This window comes from Trichosurus vulpecula, chromosome 2 (assembly GCF_011100635.1).
Source record: "Trichosurus vulpecula isolate mTriVul1 chromosome 2, mTriVul1.pri, whole genome shotgun sequence".
In the NCBI taxonomy this organism is placed as follows: Eukaryota; Metazoa; Chordata; class Mammalia; order Diprotodontia; family Phalangeridae; genus Trichosurus; species Trichosurus vulpecula.
In genome coordinates this window covers 183,319,398-183,335,397 of record NC_050574.1, presented here as the reverse complement: position 1 = coordinate 183,335,397, position 16,000 = coordinate 183,319,398, and the positions used below count along the sequence as shown (strand labels likewise).

Here is a 16,000-nt window from a genome sequence, read left to right as displayed (position 1 = left end):
TGCTTTCTCTGTAAAATTTCAGTTCCTTACTTAGAAATTGTGAATGTTTCAAAATGCAAAGTTTGTATTTGTTACAGATTTGTCCTTCGTTTTATGAGTGTGTGTGTGTGTGTGTGTGTGTGTAGGGGTGTGTGGGGGTGATTTCTGGTTTTAGAAATTCACATTGGAATAGGCCCTGAAGTAGTTACATGAGTCCTGAAATATTTCTAGAATGTGACATTTCAATCTTGATGGCTCATTTTTTACGATGGCTCACTTGTTTATATGTATCAACAATCAAATGGATTTTTTTTAGGTTTGGGTTATTAAAGTCAGGCAGTACTGTAGCTCTTCTACATATTTGCTTAGAGACCTGTCATATCTGGCATTTTATTCTAGAGGGAAAGAGGTAGTGACCTGCTACCCTTGAAAAATCTACCTATTGGTCTGGCATTATGAAAAACATGCTTATAGAGATTTTTCTAATTTTATAACAGCCTAAATAGAACAAATGATTATATACTCCTAACCACGAAATCTCAGGATCTTAGAAAATTATCAGAATGGAATAGACCTAACTAGCCGCATGATCTTTTGATAATAAACTTAGTTATCTTAATGCACTAGTGTTGTGACCAGAATTAGAATCTTGAGTTGGGAGGGACCCTTAGTGGCAATCTAGTTCAAGCTATACCTGACCAAGAATGTCCCCTACCGTATTCTGAACAAGTAGTCATCCATTCTCCACTTAAAGACCTTAGATGAGCTAAAATAGAATCAACCAATCAATTAACAAGCATTTATTAAGTGCCTAATATGTGCTAGACATTGTGAACAAGATAGATAGCTCTGGAATCAGAGGATCTGGGTTTAAACCCCACCTCTGGGACTCATTATCTGTGTGCCTTTGGATGAGTCATGCAACCTCTGAGGGCTTCACTTTTCTCAAATGTAAAATGAGGGAGTTAACGTGATCTTTCAGTTCCATTATAGCTTATAATCTTATGGTGCCAAGAACAAAAATAAAGTAGACCTTGTTCTCAAGGAATTCACATTCTATCAAGGTCACAATATACATATATAAGTAAATATAAAATAAATAAATAGACACAAAGTAATTTTGTGATTGGGGAAATATTAGTAGCCAGAGGATTGGAAAAGATGTTATGTATGAGTTGGCATTTTAGTTGAGCTTTGAATGAAACTAGAGATTCATTCAGAGGTAGAGGCATTATATTCTATGATGGGGGCAGCCTAGACAAAAGGAGAAAGATAAGACACAGAATGTCATATTTGAAAAAGAGCAAATAGGCTGGTGTTAATGCAATATATAGACCCTGAGAGGAAGTTATGTGGAGTAAAACTGGAAAGCTACATGGGAGCCAGACTCGTACTGTAAAAGGCAAAAAGAAGACAGGAGTTCTATTTAAATGATAATGGTAGAGAATGTCCCTCCTTCTGTATAATATTTCTTCCCCTGGTTTCTCTTTGGACTCTTCCGAGTTTTTTTTCTGATAATCCTTCTCAGATCCCATCACAGGCTTCCTATTCTCTTCCTCCTTTCTCCATGCACCTGTAAACATGAATGCTCCCTTAGCTGTGGTCCTTGGTTCTCTTATTTTCTTACTACATTTCTACCTTGTGATTCTAATTCACTTTCATGGCTTTGATTATTTCTATTAGGATCATTTCCCAATCAATATTTTAAGCCCCAACACCTTCCCAGAGCTCCAATCCTAAATTTCCACTGTCTTCTAGATCCTTCTATCTCTACCTATATATCTTGCTTGGCACTTGGAACTCATCATGTCCCAAACTGAACTGAGCATCTTTTCCCAAAAATTGCCCTTTCCACTAACTGCTCTATTTTTTGTTGATGGCCTCATTATCTTCCCGGTTACCCAGGCTTTTAATATTGGAATCATCTTTGATCCTTCCTTCTGTGTCACCCACAGTGTGGGTGTCCAATGTATCCAATGTGTTGTTACTTCCTTTACAATTCTACCTTTACAATTGTTCTCAATTCTATCCCTTCTTTTATACTACTGCTGCAACCTCTCTTGTTTAGGTTATCATTAGTAACCAGGATTTTAAGAGCCTCCTAAACTGATCTCTTATGCCAGTCTTTCCTCTTTCTAATTCATCCATGACTACTCTTTTCACTCAATTCCTCTACTTAGAAACCTTCAGTGGCTCCCCATTGCCTGTCAAAGAATCATTCTATGTTCAGACATTTAAGACCTTAATGATTTGGTGCAGACCTACTTTTCTAACTGTATCTCAAGTTGTTTGACTTCACATAGTCAGTATTCAAGATAAATTCTACTACTCACCCTCCTTCATTCTTGTCCCAACCTTTCCAACATCCTTGCCCTTTCTCATGCTGTTCTCTAGGCCATAGCTCCCAGATCCTTTTCCTTTCCCTCAAATTTTACATGAGGGACCATCATCATTCAGGAAGCATACCATACTCTCTCCAGCTTTAAAAGATTCCTCCTTCCTCAAGCTTCACAAGCATTTTGGAACTTTCCTTTAGTTTTGTAATGTTTTCCCATGTATTACAACTTTGGATACATGCCTTATCAGATTCTTCTATTAGATTCTGAATAGACTCTTTGAGGGAAAAGGATACATCTTATATTCTCAGCATCCAGCACAATGATTTAAACACAATAAAAGTTTAGTAAATGCTTACTGACTTTATATGAACTAGTAGTACTATAGACAGGGTTAACAGTGAGACATATATTAGTGTACTTTTGTCATAAATGTGCTTTTCTCATAAACTGGAATTATTTATTAGAATAGTTAATAGAGATATAAGAATTTAGTCTAATAAAATTTATTAAAACAGTTAAAAAGAAACATTAGACAAGACTATATTTTAATAATGCTTACCGTATACAATGTATTATTGAAATACTGTTGTTGGACCTAGTCAGGAGACATTGCAGCCATCTCTACAAGCTACTAATTGTGAGACTTTGAGTGAGTCACTTACCTTCTTGGCTCTAGCTTCCTCATCTATAAATGAGAAGGCGGGTTTAGGCATTGTCCACATTGCTTTCCATACCCAACTTCTTATGATTTTAGAATAAAATAACTTAAATTATTATTAATTGCTACCTAATATAATTTCAATCCCTACCTCAGGGTTTGAGTAATAATAATACTTCCTGAGTCTGATATTTCATTTGTATTCCCCTTGCATAAATTGTAGCTATTGTTTAACTTTATCGAAAACAAGTGAAGCGTTTTTTAAGAGCTTACTATATGCTAGGCACTGGTGCTAAATCCTGAGAACACAAATACAAGCAAAAATTAAAAAAAAAACATTTTCTACCTAGGGTACTGGAAGGCAGAGGGTGGGAGAAGGCAGAAGCAGACATGAATAGCTTGAGAAGCAATTTAAGCCATGGCCTAAAGTTCTGAGCAGGAACTAACCAATAAGAGGAAAGGGCTGTAGGGGCAGGAGGACAAGAAGGTGTTTGGATGATTTTTGCAGATTATTGTGGTCCAAAAATTCCTTAGTCTGTGACCAACCATATAATAAACACCTTCAAACTTTGCTGTGGGTCCCAGGACAGTAGAAACACATTCTCACCTGGCCTACACTCAAAGCCTGTCCAACTTATTACAACTTGTTAAAGTGTTGTGCTCTATTTTTACAGTTTTTGAAGACTCAGTGTCACTCCCAAACCATATGAAGGAGTTGAACCTCAGTAGAATAGGAAAAGAAAGAAAACCCTAGATATTTATAGAATACTTTAAGCTTTGGTGCACTTTGCTTTTTTAGAACTTCAAAGTTCTAAAGTGCTTTCTGTACATTAGCTCATTTGAGCCACAAAAGAACTCTGTAGGATAGTTAAGACCTACAGACATTATTCCCATTTTGCAGATGATAAAAATAAATATCTAAGAGACTCAGAGAGGTTGAATTGTCTCTAGGTACACAGTTAGTAAGAGAGGTAGGATTGAACTCAGTTCTTTCTGAGTCTAAACAAAGCAAACTATCCATTACATCACTAGAATTCATCTTGAAATCTTTTCACTTAGAGTTAAAGCTCCTTCTGGCTCCAGGCCTTTTACTTTGAGGTTTTATTTCAGCTTAGCCTCAAAGGGTCTTACCAGTTTCCTTCTACTAAAGCAAAAATGTTCAACCTACAGGAAACCCTCCTCTACTGACTCTTCCAGTTTTCCTGATCTCAGTTCTGTGCCTCAAATAACACTTAGGGAAGAGATGAGGTATAGGAATGTGAGGGGTGGGATGAAGGTGAGGAGGAGTGGGAGGGAGGATTAAATCAACATGAATCTGCTGGTCTCTGTGTATAACTCGCTGATTTCTTTTATCCAATCTGAAGGTGATGTTTCAAGCCTCTTCACCCTAAATTTTTGTCTTTTAAAGTTAAAAATGATGTTATTACTACTACATCTAATGGTTGCTTAGTAATTATCACATACAAATTAGCCTTCCTTGAACACTGCTTTGAACAAATTCCTTACCCCTGGGACTCAAAAATTCTTTAAATCTAGTCTGTTCTTTTCCAACTTTATATCTTACTTCACCAAATGAACCCTATACTCCAACAAAACCGGACTTTTCTTTGTTTCCTGAAGACATCTTGCAATTCTTATTCTTGTCTTTACTCATGACATCTTCCATCTGCAAGACTCTCCCTGCTCCTTCTCACTTAATCAAATACTACTCATCTTGAACAGTTTGGTTCAAAAGCCCCATCCTCCATTAAAAGTTCCCCCATCCCAAACTACTATAGAGCTTATTGTTTTATTTTACAAACACTCATATTTATTCAGCAATTATTTGACAAATTTTTGTCTTCTCCATGATGTATAAGGTACTGTTTTTTGGGGGGAAGGGTTAGGAAGGGACTAGACTTGTGATTCCATGGGTTCAGTGAACTCCCAGAAGAAATTCTTTCTACCAAAGCAGACGGGCAAATAACTGTTCCAAAACATATCTTCTTGGATAGTATCCTGGCAGACTGAGCCTATGTAACATGTACGTGGCCAGTTACATGTTACCAGTGTTCCTGAATCTGGTCATTTATCTATGAAGCCATACTAACTCTCCCAAGGCACAGAGGGTACACAGACAAAAATGAAACAGCTTCTCTCCTTAAGGAGTCTACATTCTACAGGGGTGCCATGACTTCAACACAGGTCAACAATACAAATTCTATAGAAAGTAAATACAGGATAATTTTGGGCAGGAACTAAAAAGGGTGATGGTGGACAAGGATGAAAGGGAATACATAGCACACAACATGTACAAAGGCGCAAGGATAGGAGTTAGAATTTAGAGTATGGAGAAACTGTTTAGAAAGATAAACTGAGAAGAAAGTCTTTAAATATCCCTCAAAAGATTTGTATTTTATCCTAGGTGGAATAGAGAACCAATGAAGATTGTTGAAAGGGAAGTGATGTGTTCATTTCTGTTCTTTAGGAAAACAGATTTGACCCCTCTGTGGAGAAGAGAAGAAAGTGGAAGCAAAGAGTACTAATTTGTAGGCTATTACTGTAGCGTAGGTGAGAGGTGATGAGAACGTGACCTTGGTGAGTAGAGTCAGTGAATGGAGAGAGAGGTGGTTGTTGTGGAAGCAGAAAAGAAAGACCATGTAACCAACTGGTTAAGGAGGGTTAAAGAAAATGAAGAGTCCAAGAAAACTCAGGTTTTGAGTCAAGGTGACCAGAAGGATGGAGTTTCCTTCAACAAACACAGGTAAGTCTGGAAAAAAGGTGGGCTCTGTGGGAAAAACAATAAATTCTGTTTTGGATATGCTGAATAGACAGTATATGACACAGGACCGTAGTTTATGTGAGAGACTAGAGTGTGACAATCCACTGCAATATTGCTTCATTTGGAGTCCTTGAGATTCTAAGTTGTAAGTGATTTAGCCCTAGACAGCTGGGGCAGCTAGGTGACACAGTGGGCCTGGAATCAGGAAGACCTGAGCTCAAATACAGCCTTAGATACTTACTAGCTGTGTGGCCCTGGGCAAGTCATTTAACCCTGTTTGCCTCAGCCTCCTTATCATTGCTGGAGAAGAAAATGGCAAACCATTCCAGTATCTTTGACAAGAAAACCCCAAATGGGGTCACAAAGAGTCAGACACAACTGAATAACAACAACAAAATCCTAGACCAAAGCACCTTCATTACATATCTCTTTCTCATATTGATCTACGTCAGCCCTTTCCCTCTATGTTCCTGTCCAGTTTTACCTTTGCTTTCCATTTTTTTTTTGTCCTGTGGAAACGCCATTCTATTTTTTTTAACAAACTGCCTTTTCTATATTTATTTATCTCTGGGTATAATGTATATTCTTATTACAATGCTAGCTATGTAAGGGCTAGAACTGTCTCAGTTTTGTATTTGTACACTCAGAGCCTAGCACAGTGCCTGGCACATAAGAGGAATTTAATAAATGCTTATTAATTGACCAACATGTATGTTTGTGAATCATTTGCAATAGGTTGCATATATATATATATGTATCTCTATATGTATTTTTTCTGTGAAGGAGGCTTGGGAGATACTCATGGTTAGATAGTGGGACATTGATGATATTCTAACAAATGAGACTGAGAGGGAGAACTAGCAGAAAATAGCATCACAAAAACTCAGGAAAGTGTTATCTAGCAGGAGAGGGGAGTCAACAGCATCAAATGTCCAGCGGTCAAGAAAGATGAAGATGAGGAAAAGGTCACTGAATTTAGCAATTAAGAGATCATTGTTTACCTTAGAGAAAACAGTTTCAGTTGAGTGATAAGATAGAAAGTCAGAATGGAATGGAAAGAGAAGTGAATGAAAGGAGAGGAAGTGAAGACAAAAGAGTTGATCTATGCTTTTCTAGGAGATCATACCGTAATCATCTGTGTATGTGTTTCATCTCCCCAACTCAATGGTAAGCTCTCATGGAGCAAGAGTCACTTCTTCCACATCTTGATATCCCCAACTGCCCTTAGCAAAGTGCCTTCTATAAGTACTCAATATTCAGGGAGCAATGGAGGAAAGAAGGGAAGGAGAAATAGAAGGCAGGGTTTTGCTAGGGAAGGGCTAATTGGTGTTCAACAAAATGCTTCCATCTCCTTTCTTTTAGGAGTCTGGAGTTACGAATGGAAGCTATGTCAAAATACAAATTACATTTAAAAACAATGTAAGATTTTAAACATATTATCAAGTGATTTATTCATAAATGATTTCCCCCAAGTTTTAAAGTACTGTTTGACTTCATAAATAAGGATTTGACCTGCTGATATTTGCAGATAGTGTAAAGTTTGTTCTTTTGCATATGCAGTAACCATGGTGATTCTTGGGCAGTGTCAGGCCAATTATTTTCCATAATGCTCATTTGATATGTAAAATACTTCCTGGTACTGCTCATTATCTTTTTATAGGAATATATATTGTCTTTCCAATTTGACTGTAAGCTTTTCAAGGGCAAGTTTTTCATCTCCTACTTCTATCCATTCTCTATGAGAGCATATGTGCTTAATAAATGTCTTACCCTTTTTCAATCAAGCATCCTTGCCAAGAAAAACATTTTTGAGCACATCCCCCTGATTTTGCATCTTTACAAATTACATACATGTACAAATATGCTGATGATTATATATACTTTAGAACTTATAAAAATAGAAATTTAAAAAGGATGAAATAAAGGTAAAATTATATTTGATCCTAGTGTCAACAGGGAGCCACTGGAATTCACTGAAGGGGAGCAACATGGTTAGGTTCACACTTTAGAAAAATCCTTTTGCCAGCTGTATGGAAAATGGATTGAAGAGGGGAGAGACTTGAAGCCAAGAGACCACTGAAGAGACTACTGCAATAGTAAGTCCACCCATGCCTTCTCCTCATGTGAGTGAGGTTCACTTTATCCCATGGGACATGAACCTCTTACTCGGGGTCACTGCCCTGGGGCACAGAGTCTGCCTTTCTAGGCAGGCCTGCAGGAGCCATGAGATAACTTGGGGAAAGAAGATGAGTATTCTGGGGGCTAGATGGGGTATCGAATTTTCCCAAGGGATCTGTTGCTGTAGCTGTCCAGGCATGGCTCTTACGCTGGACTTAGAAGAAGGGAGGTTGGGAGCTTACCTCAGGGGAAAAGAGCAGCCTGGGGAAATTTTGGGCATAAGGGTAGGTGCAGTCGTGTTGAAGGCAAATCCCATGACTAGCTATCGTGGTGAGGTTGGTTGATCACAAAGCTCTTAAGATCAGGACATAGCTCCCTTGGCATTGGGCCACAGAGACTCCCTTTCCCCTACTTGGGAAGTGATTGCCCTGGATTGCCCAGTGCTGTGCTCTACATTCCTGACAAACTGGACTATTTTGCATCTGAGAAATATACATTGCTGTATACATATTTTTACTTCTACAATCTTAGAGCCATTTTTGCCCCTGGAATAAACTGTTGAGTTGGGGAGAATATCCCAGGACACCATGAGGTTTCTAAACAAGCTGAAGAATTGGCTTCCAAAGCCCTTAGTAACATGACCCCTTTCTCCCTTTCAACTCTTCATATACCTTACTGTCCTCTACATCCTCTGCTCCTATGACACTGGACTCCTTACTGTTTCTCACACAAGACACTTCATCTTCTGACTGCTTTTGCCAGTTTGTCTCCCTTCTCATCTCCACCTCCCAGATTCCCTAATCTCAGCTAAAATTCCACCTTTTACAGGAAACCTTTCCTAATCTACTTTAATCTTAGTGTGTTGCTCTGAGACTTCCCCCAATTTGTCCTGTATATATCTTATTTGTACATAGGTGTTTATACGTTGTCTCCCCCATTAGGGTCAATGGATTCAGATGGCTCTGGAGGAGAGAGTGAGGCTGGTGATTTTGCATAGCCCTGCCTCACTTAAATCCAATTCACTTGCAAGTCGAAGGACAAACCACAATAACAACAGCCATTAGACTGTAAGCTCCTTGAGAACAGGGGCCAATTTTTCCTTGTCTTTCTATCCCCATCACTTAGCACAATGCCTGGCACATTAGTAAGCGCTTAATGAATGCTAGCTAACTGATTGAGTAACTGTTGCTGAGGCAATGGTGGAGGTGTGGTGGTGGTGGTGGTGGGAGGGGTTGAGAATGTAGCCAAGGAAGGAGGCAGTATGCCCAGGACTAGTCTGCTACTGTTCCCAAAGAGAGGGCCAGACAGGGGAGGAAGTGTTAAGTTCGCAATCCTGAGACAAATCCCCAGCTTCTTTGCCCAAGCTGCAACATGAAATGGCCTCTCTCCTCACTACCTATTATTATATATCTTTAAAAGCCAACTCAAATGTTTTCAAGTACTTGAAACCTTCTCTGATATTCCCAGTTGGCAAAGGCCATTCAGACTTTGTTTCACAATGCTCTAATGCTCTTCTCATATAATAATTTGTGCTGTAGCTCTCATACATGTTATAGCTATTTGTTTGTCTTTTCCTCCCATAAAACTTCATAAGGGCAGGGACCATGTCTCATTTATAGATTTTTCATTTTTCTCAGCATGGAACACAGCATTCTTCATGCAGAAGTTGCTTAATAAATGTCGAAACAATGAAAAGATGGAGAGTCATGGAACTGACTGATTTGTGAGTGACCAAGAATAAAATAAGTTCACTTTGAAGAACTGTTGTTTTGCTTTTTACTGAATGTATCCAAACAACTGAATGTCCTTTTCTGTGACAGATATACTTGAGGTGAGTATAATGGGCTAGATTATTCTGGAGATACATGAGCATTTCCTATGGGCCTTTCCCTGGTTAACTTTTTTTTTCTTTTTCTGCTTTTTTCCAGTAGCCATGGGAGGGCACTGTCTCAAAAATCTTGGTGTAATTTTCAGCTTTAGTAGCAACTTTAAGCTTTAATAGCTTAAAATCCCACTAAGACATTTGAGACAACCTGTATTGAATGGCAGCCTCAAGGAAATTTAGTCTAATAGCCTGACATCTAAGAACAATGCCCAGCAAATCATGGAGGCAACTCAACCTTGGAAGCACATAATTGGCTATGGAACATTTAATAATTTAAATACATTCCTACTAAAAAAGTTATGATGGGCAAAGTTAAGAGATAATGAACATTTTCTCTCTGCAAAACAAAATGACAGTTGATATTCTTCCCATAGCAGCCTTCAGCTCTGTGATTATAACTGCTAATGGAGCAAAAGTCCATTTTTGCCTTTTCTCTGGTAACTTCAGGCAGAAGAGTCAGATCTAGATTTCAGGTGTGACATAGACAGCATTGCCCAAAGACCTACAATCAATGGTAAATTTATGCTATAATCAGACTCTTGCCTCACCTTGTGGACTCAATAAGACAGTTTATGTATCTAAACACTATAATCAGACCTTTACCTCCAAATTCAAGAGGGAATATATATTTCTCATGTTTATCTTTGCCTTTAAAGTATTCATTTCGTTTTCCATCTGCTTCAGCAAGATAAGCAAATTCTTCCAATTATAGGTCAGGGTGTCCATATTGCTCTTAAACCTGATTGGTGAAACCTAATGTTTTTTTTCCTAGGAGTTAGGAAATCTAATCTAATGCACTCCTTAAGCAGAAGTCATAGTCAAAGCCAGCATGGGATTTATAACTTTAAATATTGTTCAGGACTCAAAATTCTTGTGCAAAAGGTGGCCACTGTTGACTTGAACTTCGTTTCATCGGATTTGTTTGGTCCTGGTTACATGTGGGAACTCAAAGGGTAATAAAGATAATCTTCTATTTAAAAGGGGTACTACTCCAGTAAAAAGGTACAGAGTAGTTTAGAATATAATAATGTCTGTCCATACTTAGTTGTCCAGATAGAAAGCAACTATCTTCTGGGAGAATAAATTATTTCTATTCTTGAGTCACAAGAAATTAAGCCGCATTACTCACCCACCCATTTTTAAGGGTTAGTGTGTAATCAGTTGTTCAGTGGCCCTGCATTACATTTACAATGAAAAAAATGCTTTCATCCTAGCTATTCAGATGAACAGATTATCTCTAAAATTCTTGCCACTGTGTAAGGTAATGCTTTTAGTAATTCAATGGAAAATTATTTCCCAAGTTCATCCCATGAAGAATACATATAACTAATATATCAATGTACACCAAAATTACATGGCATAATAGTCTATTATTTTTCTCTGAATCTTAAAATGATTGGAAAGCCTTTTTAAATTATAACACAGATATTTAGTGAACTGATTATAATGATCAAAATAATATTGTAGTTTATGCACTGAATTACATATTTCAAAAAATGCAACATAAAATATTATTCAACTCTTACACAAAACCACAGCGTGGTTTTACTTGGAATACTGTTAGAGGTTTTGGGTCCAGGGTCTTAAGAAGGAAATAATACAGATGCAAAAGTTCCAGAAAAAGATAATTAGAGTGAGTAAAGGAGTAGAGAACTTTCTATATGAAGATTAAACATGAATACAATGGGTGTCTGGCATATAACACAGCCCCTAGCAGCTTGCTTAGCTGCTGTAACTTCTCTACGTGGAGGACACTTGGAAGCTTATTTCCGGGAGGACGGTGATTGATGATGACATTTAAGGGAGGTGCTTTGGAAAGACTGGAACATGTATAGAAATCCACAGTTGTTTCTGGTTAGCTAACCCTAGGGTGAAGGGAGGCTCTCTGATGAGCTTTTGAGGTGTTCACAAAGGCCTACTAACATTGGTCCCTTCTTTTTCCCCCTTTACTTGCTTTTGGGGTTATATCAGTGATTCAACACTGACAGAGTATGGTGAAAGAGCATTATATGAGGGAAGAGGACTCAGGGCCCTCTCTCCTCTGAGACGACAGAAACAGACTTTGGTCATTGCACTTTTCATTTATTCTTTCCAATTCTAGGTGAAAGGAGTGAAGCCTCTGTCCCTGGGAATTTAGAAAAGTTGAGAAAGTGAGCCAGAGGAATCAGGAAGTTGGAATACAGGCTAGATTTTACTGTCAGCATTGATGACCCTGGGAATGAGGAATATTCTTTGAGAGTGACCTTTGGGGCCTCATCCCAGTGGTAGCTGAGACAAGGGCTACTCTTGCAGAGATTTTGCCTTTGGATGTGTACTTGGTGGAAGTAATGTTACATAGGAATTGGATTTTTTGAGCCTACTCCCTCAAAGGAGAGGGTGGTGGTGAAGTAGATAGAGCACTGGAATTGGAGTCAGGAAGACCCGAGTTCCAATTTGGCCTCAGATACTTACTAGCTGTGTGACCCTGAGCAAGTCACTTAATTTCTATTTGCCTCAGTTTCTTCATGAACTTTGATTTTTTTGGGTGAGTGGGGGAATAGTGTAATTTATTTTTGCTATTTCTTTTTTTTAAATTTATTTAATATATTTAGTTTTCAGCATTGATTTTCACAAGAGTTTGAATTACAAAATTTCTCCCCATTTCTACCCTCCTCCCCATTGCAAGATGGCATATATTCTGGTTGCCCTTTTCCCCAGTCAGCCCTCCCTTCTGTTACCCCGTTCCCCTCCCATTGCCTTTTCCCTTCCTTTCTTGTAGGGCTAGATAAATTTCTACGTCCCATTGCCTGTGTATTTTATTTTCTAGTTACATGGAAAAACTTTTTTTTTTGTTTTTGAACATCTGCTTTTAAAAATTTGAGTTCCAAATTCTCTCCCCTCTTCCCTTCCCACACACCCTCCCTAAGAAGTCAAGCAATTCAACGTAGGCCACATGTGTATCATTATGTATAACCCTTCCACAATACTCATGTTGTGAAAGACTAACTATATTTTGCTGCTTCCCAACCCATCCCCCTTTATTGAATTTTCTCCTTTGACCCTGTCCCCTTTTGAAAGTGTTTGTTTTTGATTACCTCCACCCCCATCTATCCTCCCCTCCATCATCCCCCCTTTTTTATCTTCTTCCCTCTTCTTTCCTGTGGGGTAAGATACCCAATTGGGTATGTATGGTATTCCCTCCTCAGGCCAAATCTGATGAGAGCAAGATTCACTCATTCCCCCCTCACCTGCCCTCTCCCCTCCTCCCACAGAACTGCTTCCTCTTGCCACCTTTATGTGACATAATCTACCCCATTCTATCTCTCCCTATCTCCCTCTCTCAATATATTCCTCTCTCATCCCTTAATTTGATTTTATTTCTTTTAGATATCTTCCCCTCATCTTCAACTCACCCTGTGTCCTCTCTCTCTCTCTCTCTCTCTCTCTCTCTCTCTCTCTATATATATATATATATATATATATATATATACACATACATACATACATACACATTCATATATATATATATATATACATAAACATATGTTTATATATATGCATATTCCCTTCAGCTACCCTAATACTGACGTCTCATGAATCATACACATCATCTTTCCATGTAGGAATGTAAACAAAACAGTTCAACTTTAGTAAGTCCCTTGCAATTTCTTTTTCTTGATCACCTTTTCATGCTTCTCTTGATTCTTGTGTTTGAAAGTCAAATTTTCTATTCAGCTCTGGTCTTTTCACTGAGAAACCTTTAAAGTCCTCTATTTTATTGAAAATCCATATTTTGCCTTGGAGCATGATACTCAGTTTTGCTGGGTAGGTGATTCTTGGTTTTAATCCTAGCTCCATTGACCTCTGGAATATCACATTTCAAGCCCTTCGATCTCTTAATGTAGAAGCTGCCAGATCTTGGGTTATTCTGATTATGTTTCCACAATAGTCAAATTGTTTCTTTCTGGCTGCTTGCAGTATTTTCTCCTTGATCTGGGAGCTCTGGAATTTGGCGACAATATTCCTAGGAGATTTCTTTTTGGGATCTATTTGAGGAGGCGATCGATGGATTCTTTCAATTTCTATTTTGCCCTGTGACTCTAGAATATCCAGGAAGTTCTCCTTGATAATTTCTTGAAAGATGATATCTAGGCTCTTTTCTTTTTGATCATGGCTTTCAGGTAGTCCAATAATTTTTAAATTCTCTCTCCTGGATCTATTTTCTAGGTCAGTGGCTTTTCCAATGAGATATTTCACATTGTCTGCCATTTTTTCATTCCTTTGGTTCTGTTTTATAATATCTTGACTTCTCATAAAGTCACTAGCTTGCACTTGCTCCAATCTCATTTTTAAGGTAGTATTTTCTTCAGTGGTCTTTTGGACCTCCTTTTCCATTTGGCTAATTCTGCCTTTCAAGGCATTCTTCTCCTCATTGGCTTTTTGGAGCTCTTTTGACATTTGAGTTAGTCTATTTTTTAAGGCGTTGTTTTCTTCAGTATATTTTTCAGTATTTTTTTGGGTCTCCTTTAGCAAGTCATTGACTTGTTTTTCATGGTTTTCTCGCATCCTTCTCATTTCTCTTCCCAATTTTTCCTCTACTTCTCTAACTTGCTTTTCCAAATCCTTTTTGAGCTCTTCCATGGCCTGAGACCAGTTCATGTTTTTCTTGGAGGCTTTTGTTGTAGGCTCTTTGACTTTGTTGACTTCTTCTGGCTGTATGTTTTGGTCTTCTTTGTCACCAAAGAAAGCTTCCAAAGTCTGAGACTGAATCTGGGTGCATTTTCGCTGCCTGGCCATATTCCCAGCCAACTAACTTGAGCCTTGAGTTTTTCAGCGGGGTATGACTGCTTGTGGAGTTAAGACAACTATGTTCCACGTTTGAGGGGATGCGCCACCTCTGCCACACCAGCACTCCTCCTTCCCCAAGAACCCCCAACCCGGACTGGACTTAGATCTTCAGCAGGCTGTGCACTCCTACTCTGATCCACCATTTAATTCCTCCCACCAGGTGGGCCTGGGGCTGGAAGCAACTGCAGCTGTACTTCTGTAGCTGCCCCACCTCTGCTGCCCCCGGGGTGGTAGCCGAACGGGGAACTCCTTCCACTCCTGCAGCTTTTCCCACTAACCTTCTCTGTTTTCTTTGGTGTTTGTGGGTTGAAAAGTCTGGTAACTGCTGCAGCTCACCGATTCACGGTGCTAGGGCACGCTCCTCCTGGCTCCTGGTCTGGTTGGTCCACGCAGCTCACGCTGGGCTCTGCTCTGCTCCGCTCTGCTCTGCTCCCAGCTCCATGCGGGATAGACCTCACTCAGAGACCATCCAGGCTTCCCTGGGCTGCAGCCCTGCTTCCCTCTGCTTTTTTGTGGGTTCTGCAGTTCTAGAATTGGTTTAGAGCCATTTTTATAGGTTTTTGGAGGGACTCAGCAGGGAGCTCATGCTAGTCCCTGCTTTCCAGCTGCCATCTTGGCTCCGCCCCCCTTTTAAGTAAATATCCCTTTATAAAATCTAATGGATATAAAGTGGTTGAATAGAACTGGGATGCTAATCACAAGCCTCTAACAAAGGGGAAATCCAGCTGGTTGGGGGCTCAAGATGATGCATAGAGAGAAGTAAGAAACTCTGAACTGACACAGGTTACTTTATAAACCTGAGGGAGGAGCAGCCTATCTCTGGGAGAGAAGGCCAGAACATACTCTACTACTCTAGCAATCTTCAGTGCTCCAGATGAATGAAGTCAATAGGGAATACGATCAAAATGTATACAATAATGAAGACCCATACCATAATTATTTACCAAATCTTTCATTATAGGCAAGGAGTAGGCTCAAAAAGAGCCTTCATAACAACTAAGAAGAGGCATAAAAGATAAGCTTAATGTACCAGGGATACATTAGAGCCCTTGTTATCCCATGAAATGGTATAGCCAGACCTGAAACTGATTTTTAAAAGCATTTTGATAAATTCATGAATGAGCAAGCTATGGCTTAGGAAGGAAAGCTAGAGATAGTTAAAATATCTCCTTAACATTTTAAGGACAATCAGACCTGGCTAAGAAAAATCCCCTTAGTGCCTCTTTCCAAACAAAATGCCAGGATAAAAGGGTTATTGCTTTGACCTGAGACAGAATTCTCAATGCCCTTTTGCTCTTCTGTCCTGGAGAAAATAGAAAACTTAAGTAGGGCACTGAAACCAAAAAGTAATGTTTTCCAAAAATTTTCTTAATACAAATTCATGCCCATTTCTCCTACATATGCTTGACAATATACATCTTCAGGTTTTGTGG

At 38.9% G+C, this 16,000-nt stretch overlaps 1 protein-coding gene across 2 annotated transcripts in view; it reads right to left on the bottom strand.

Annotated features, from left to right (window-relative positions):
* Nucleotides 1–16,000, bottom strand: part of SGCG (sarcoglycan gamma) — a 260,838-nt gene that overhangs the window by 110,671 nt on the left and 134,167 nt on the right. The gene's annotated exons all lie outside the window — the stretch shown is intronic.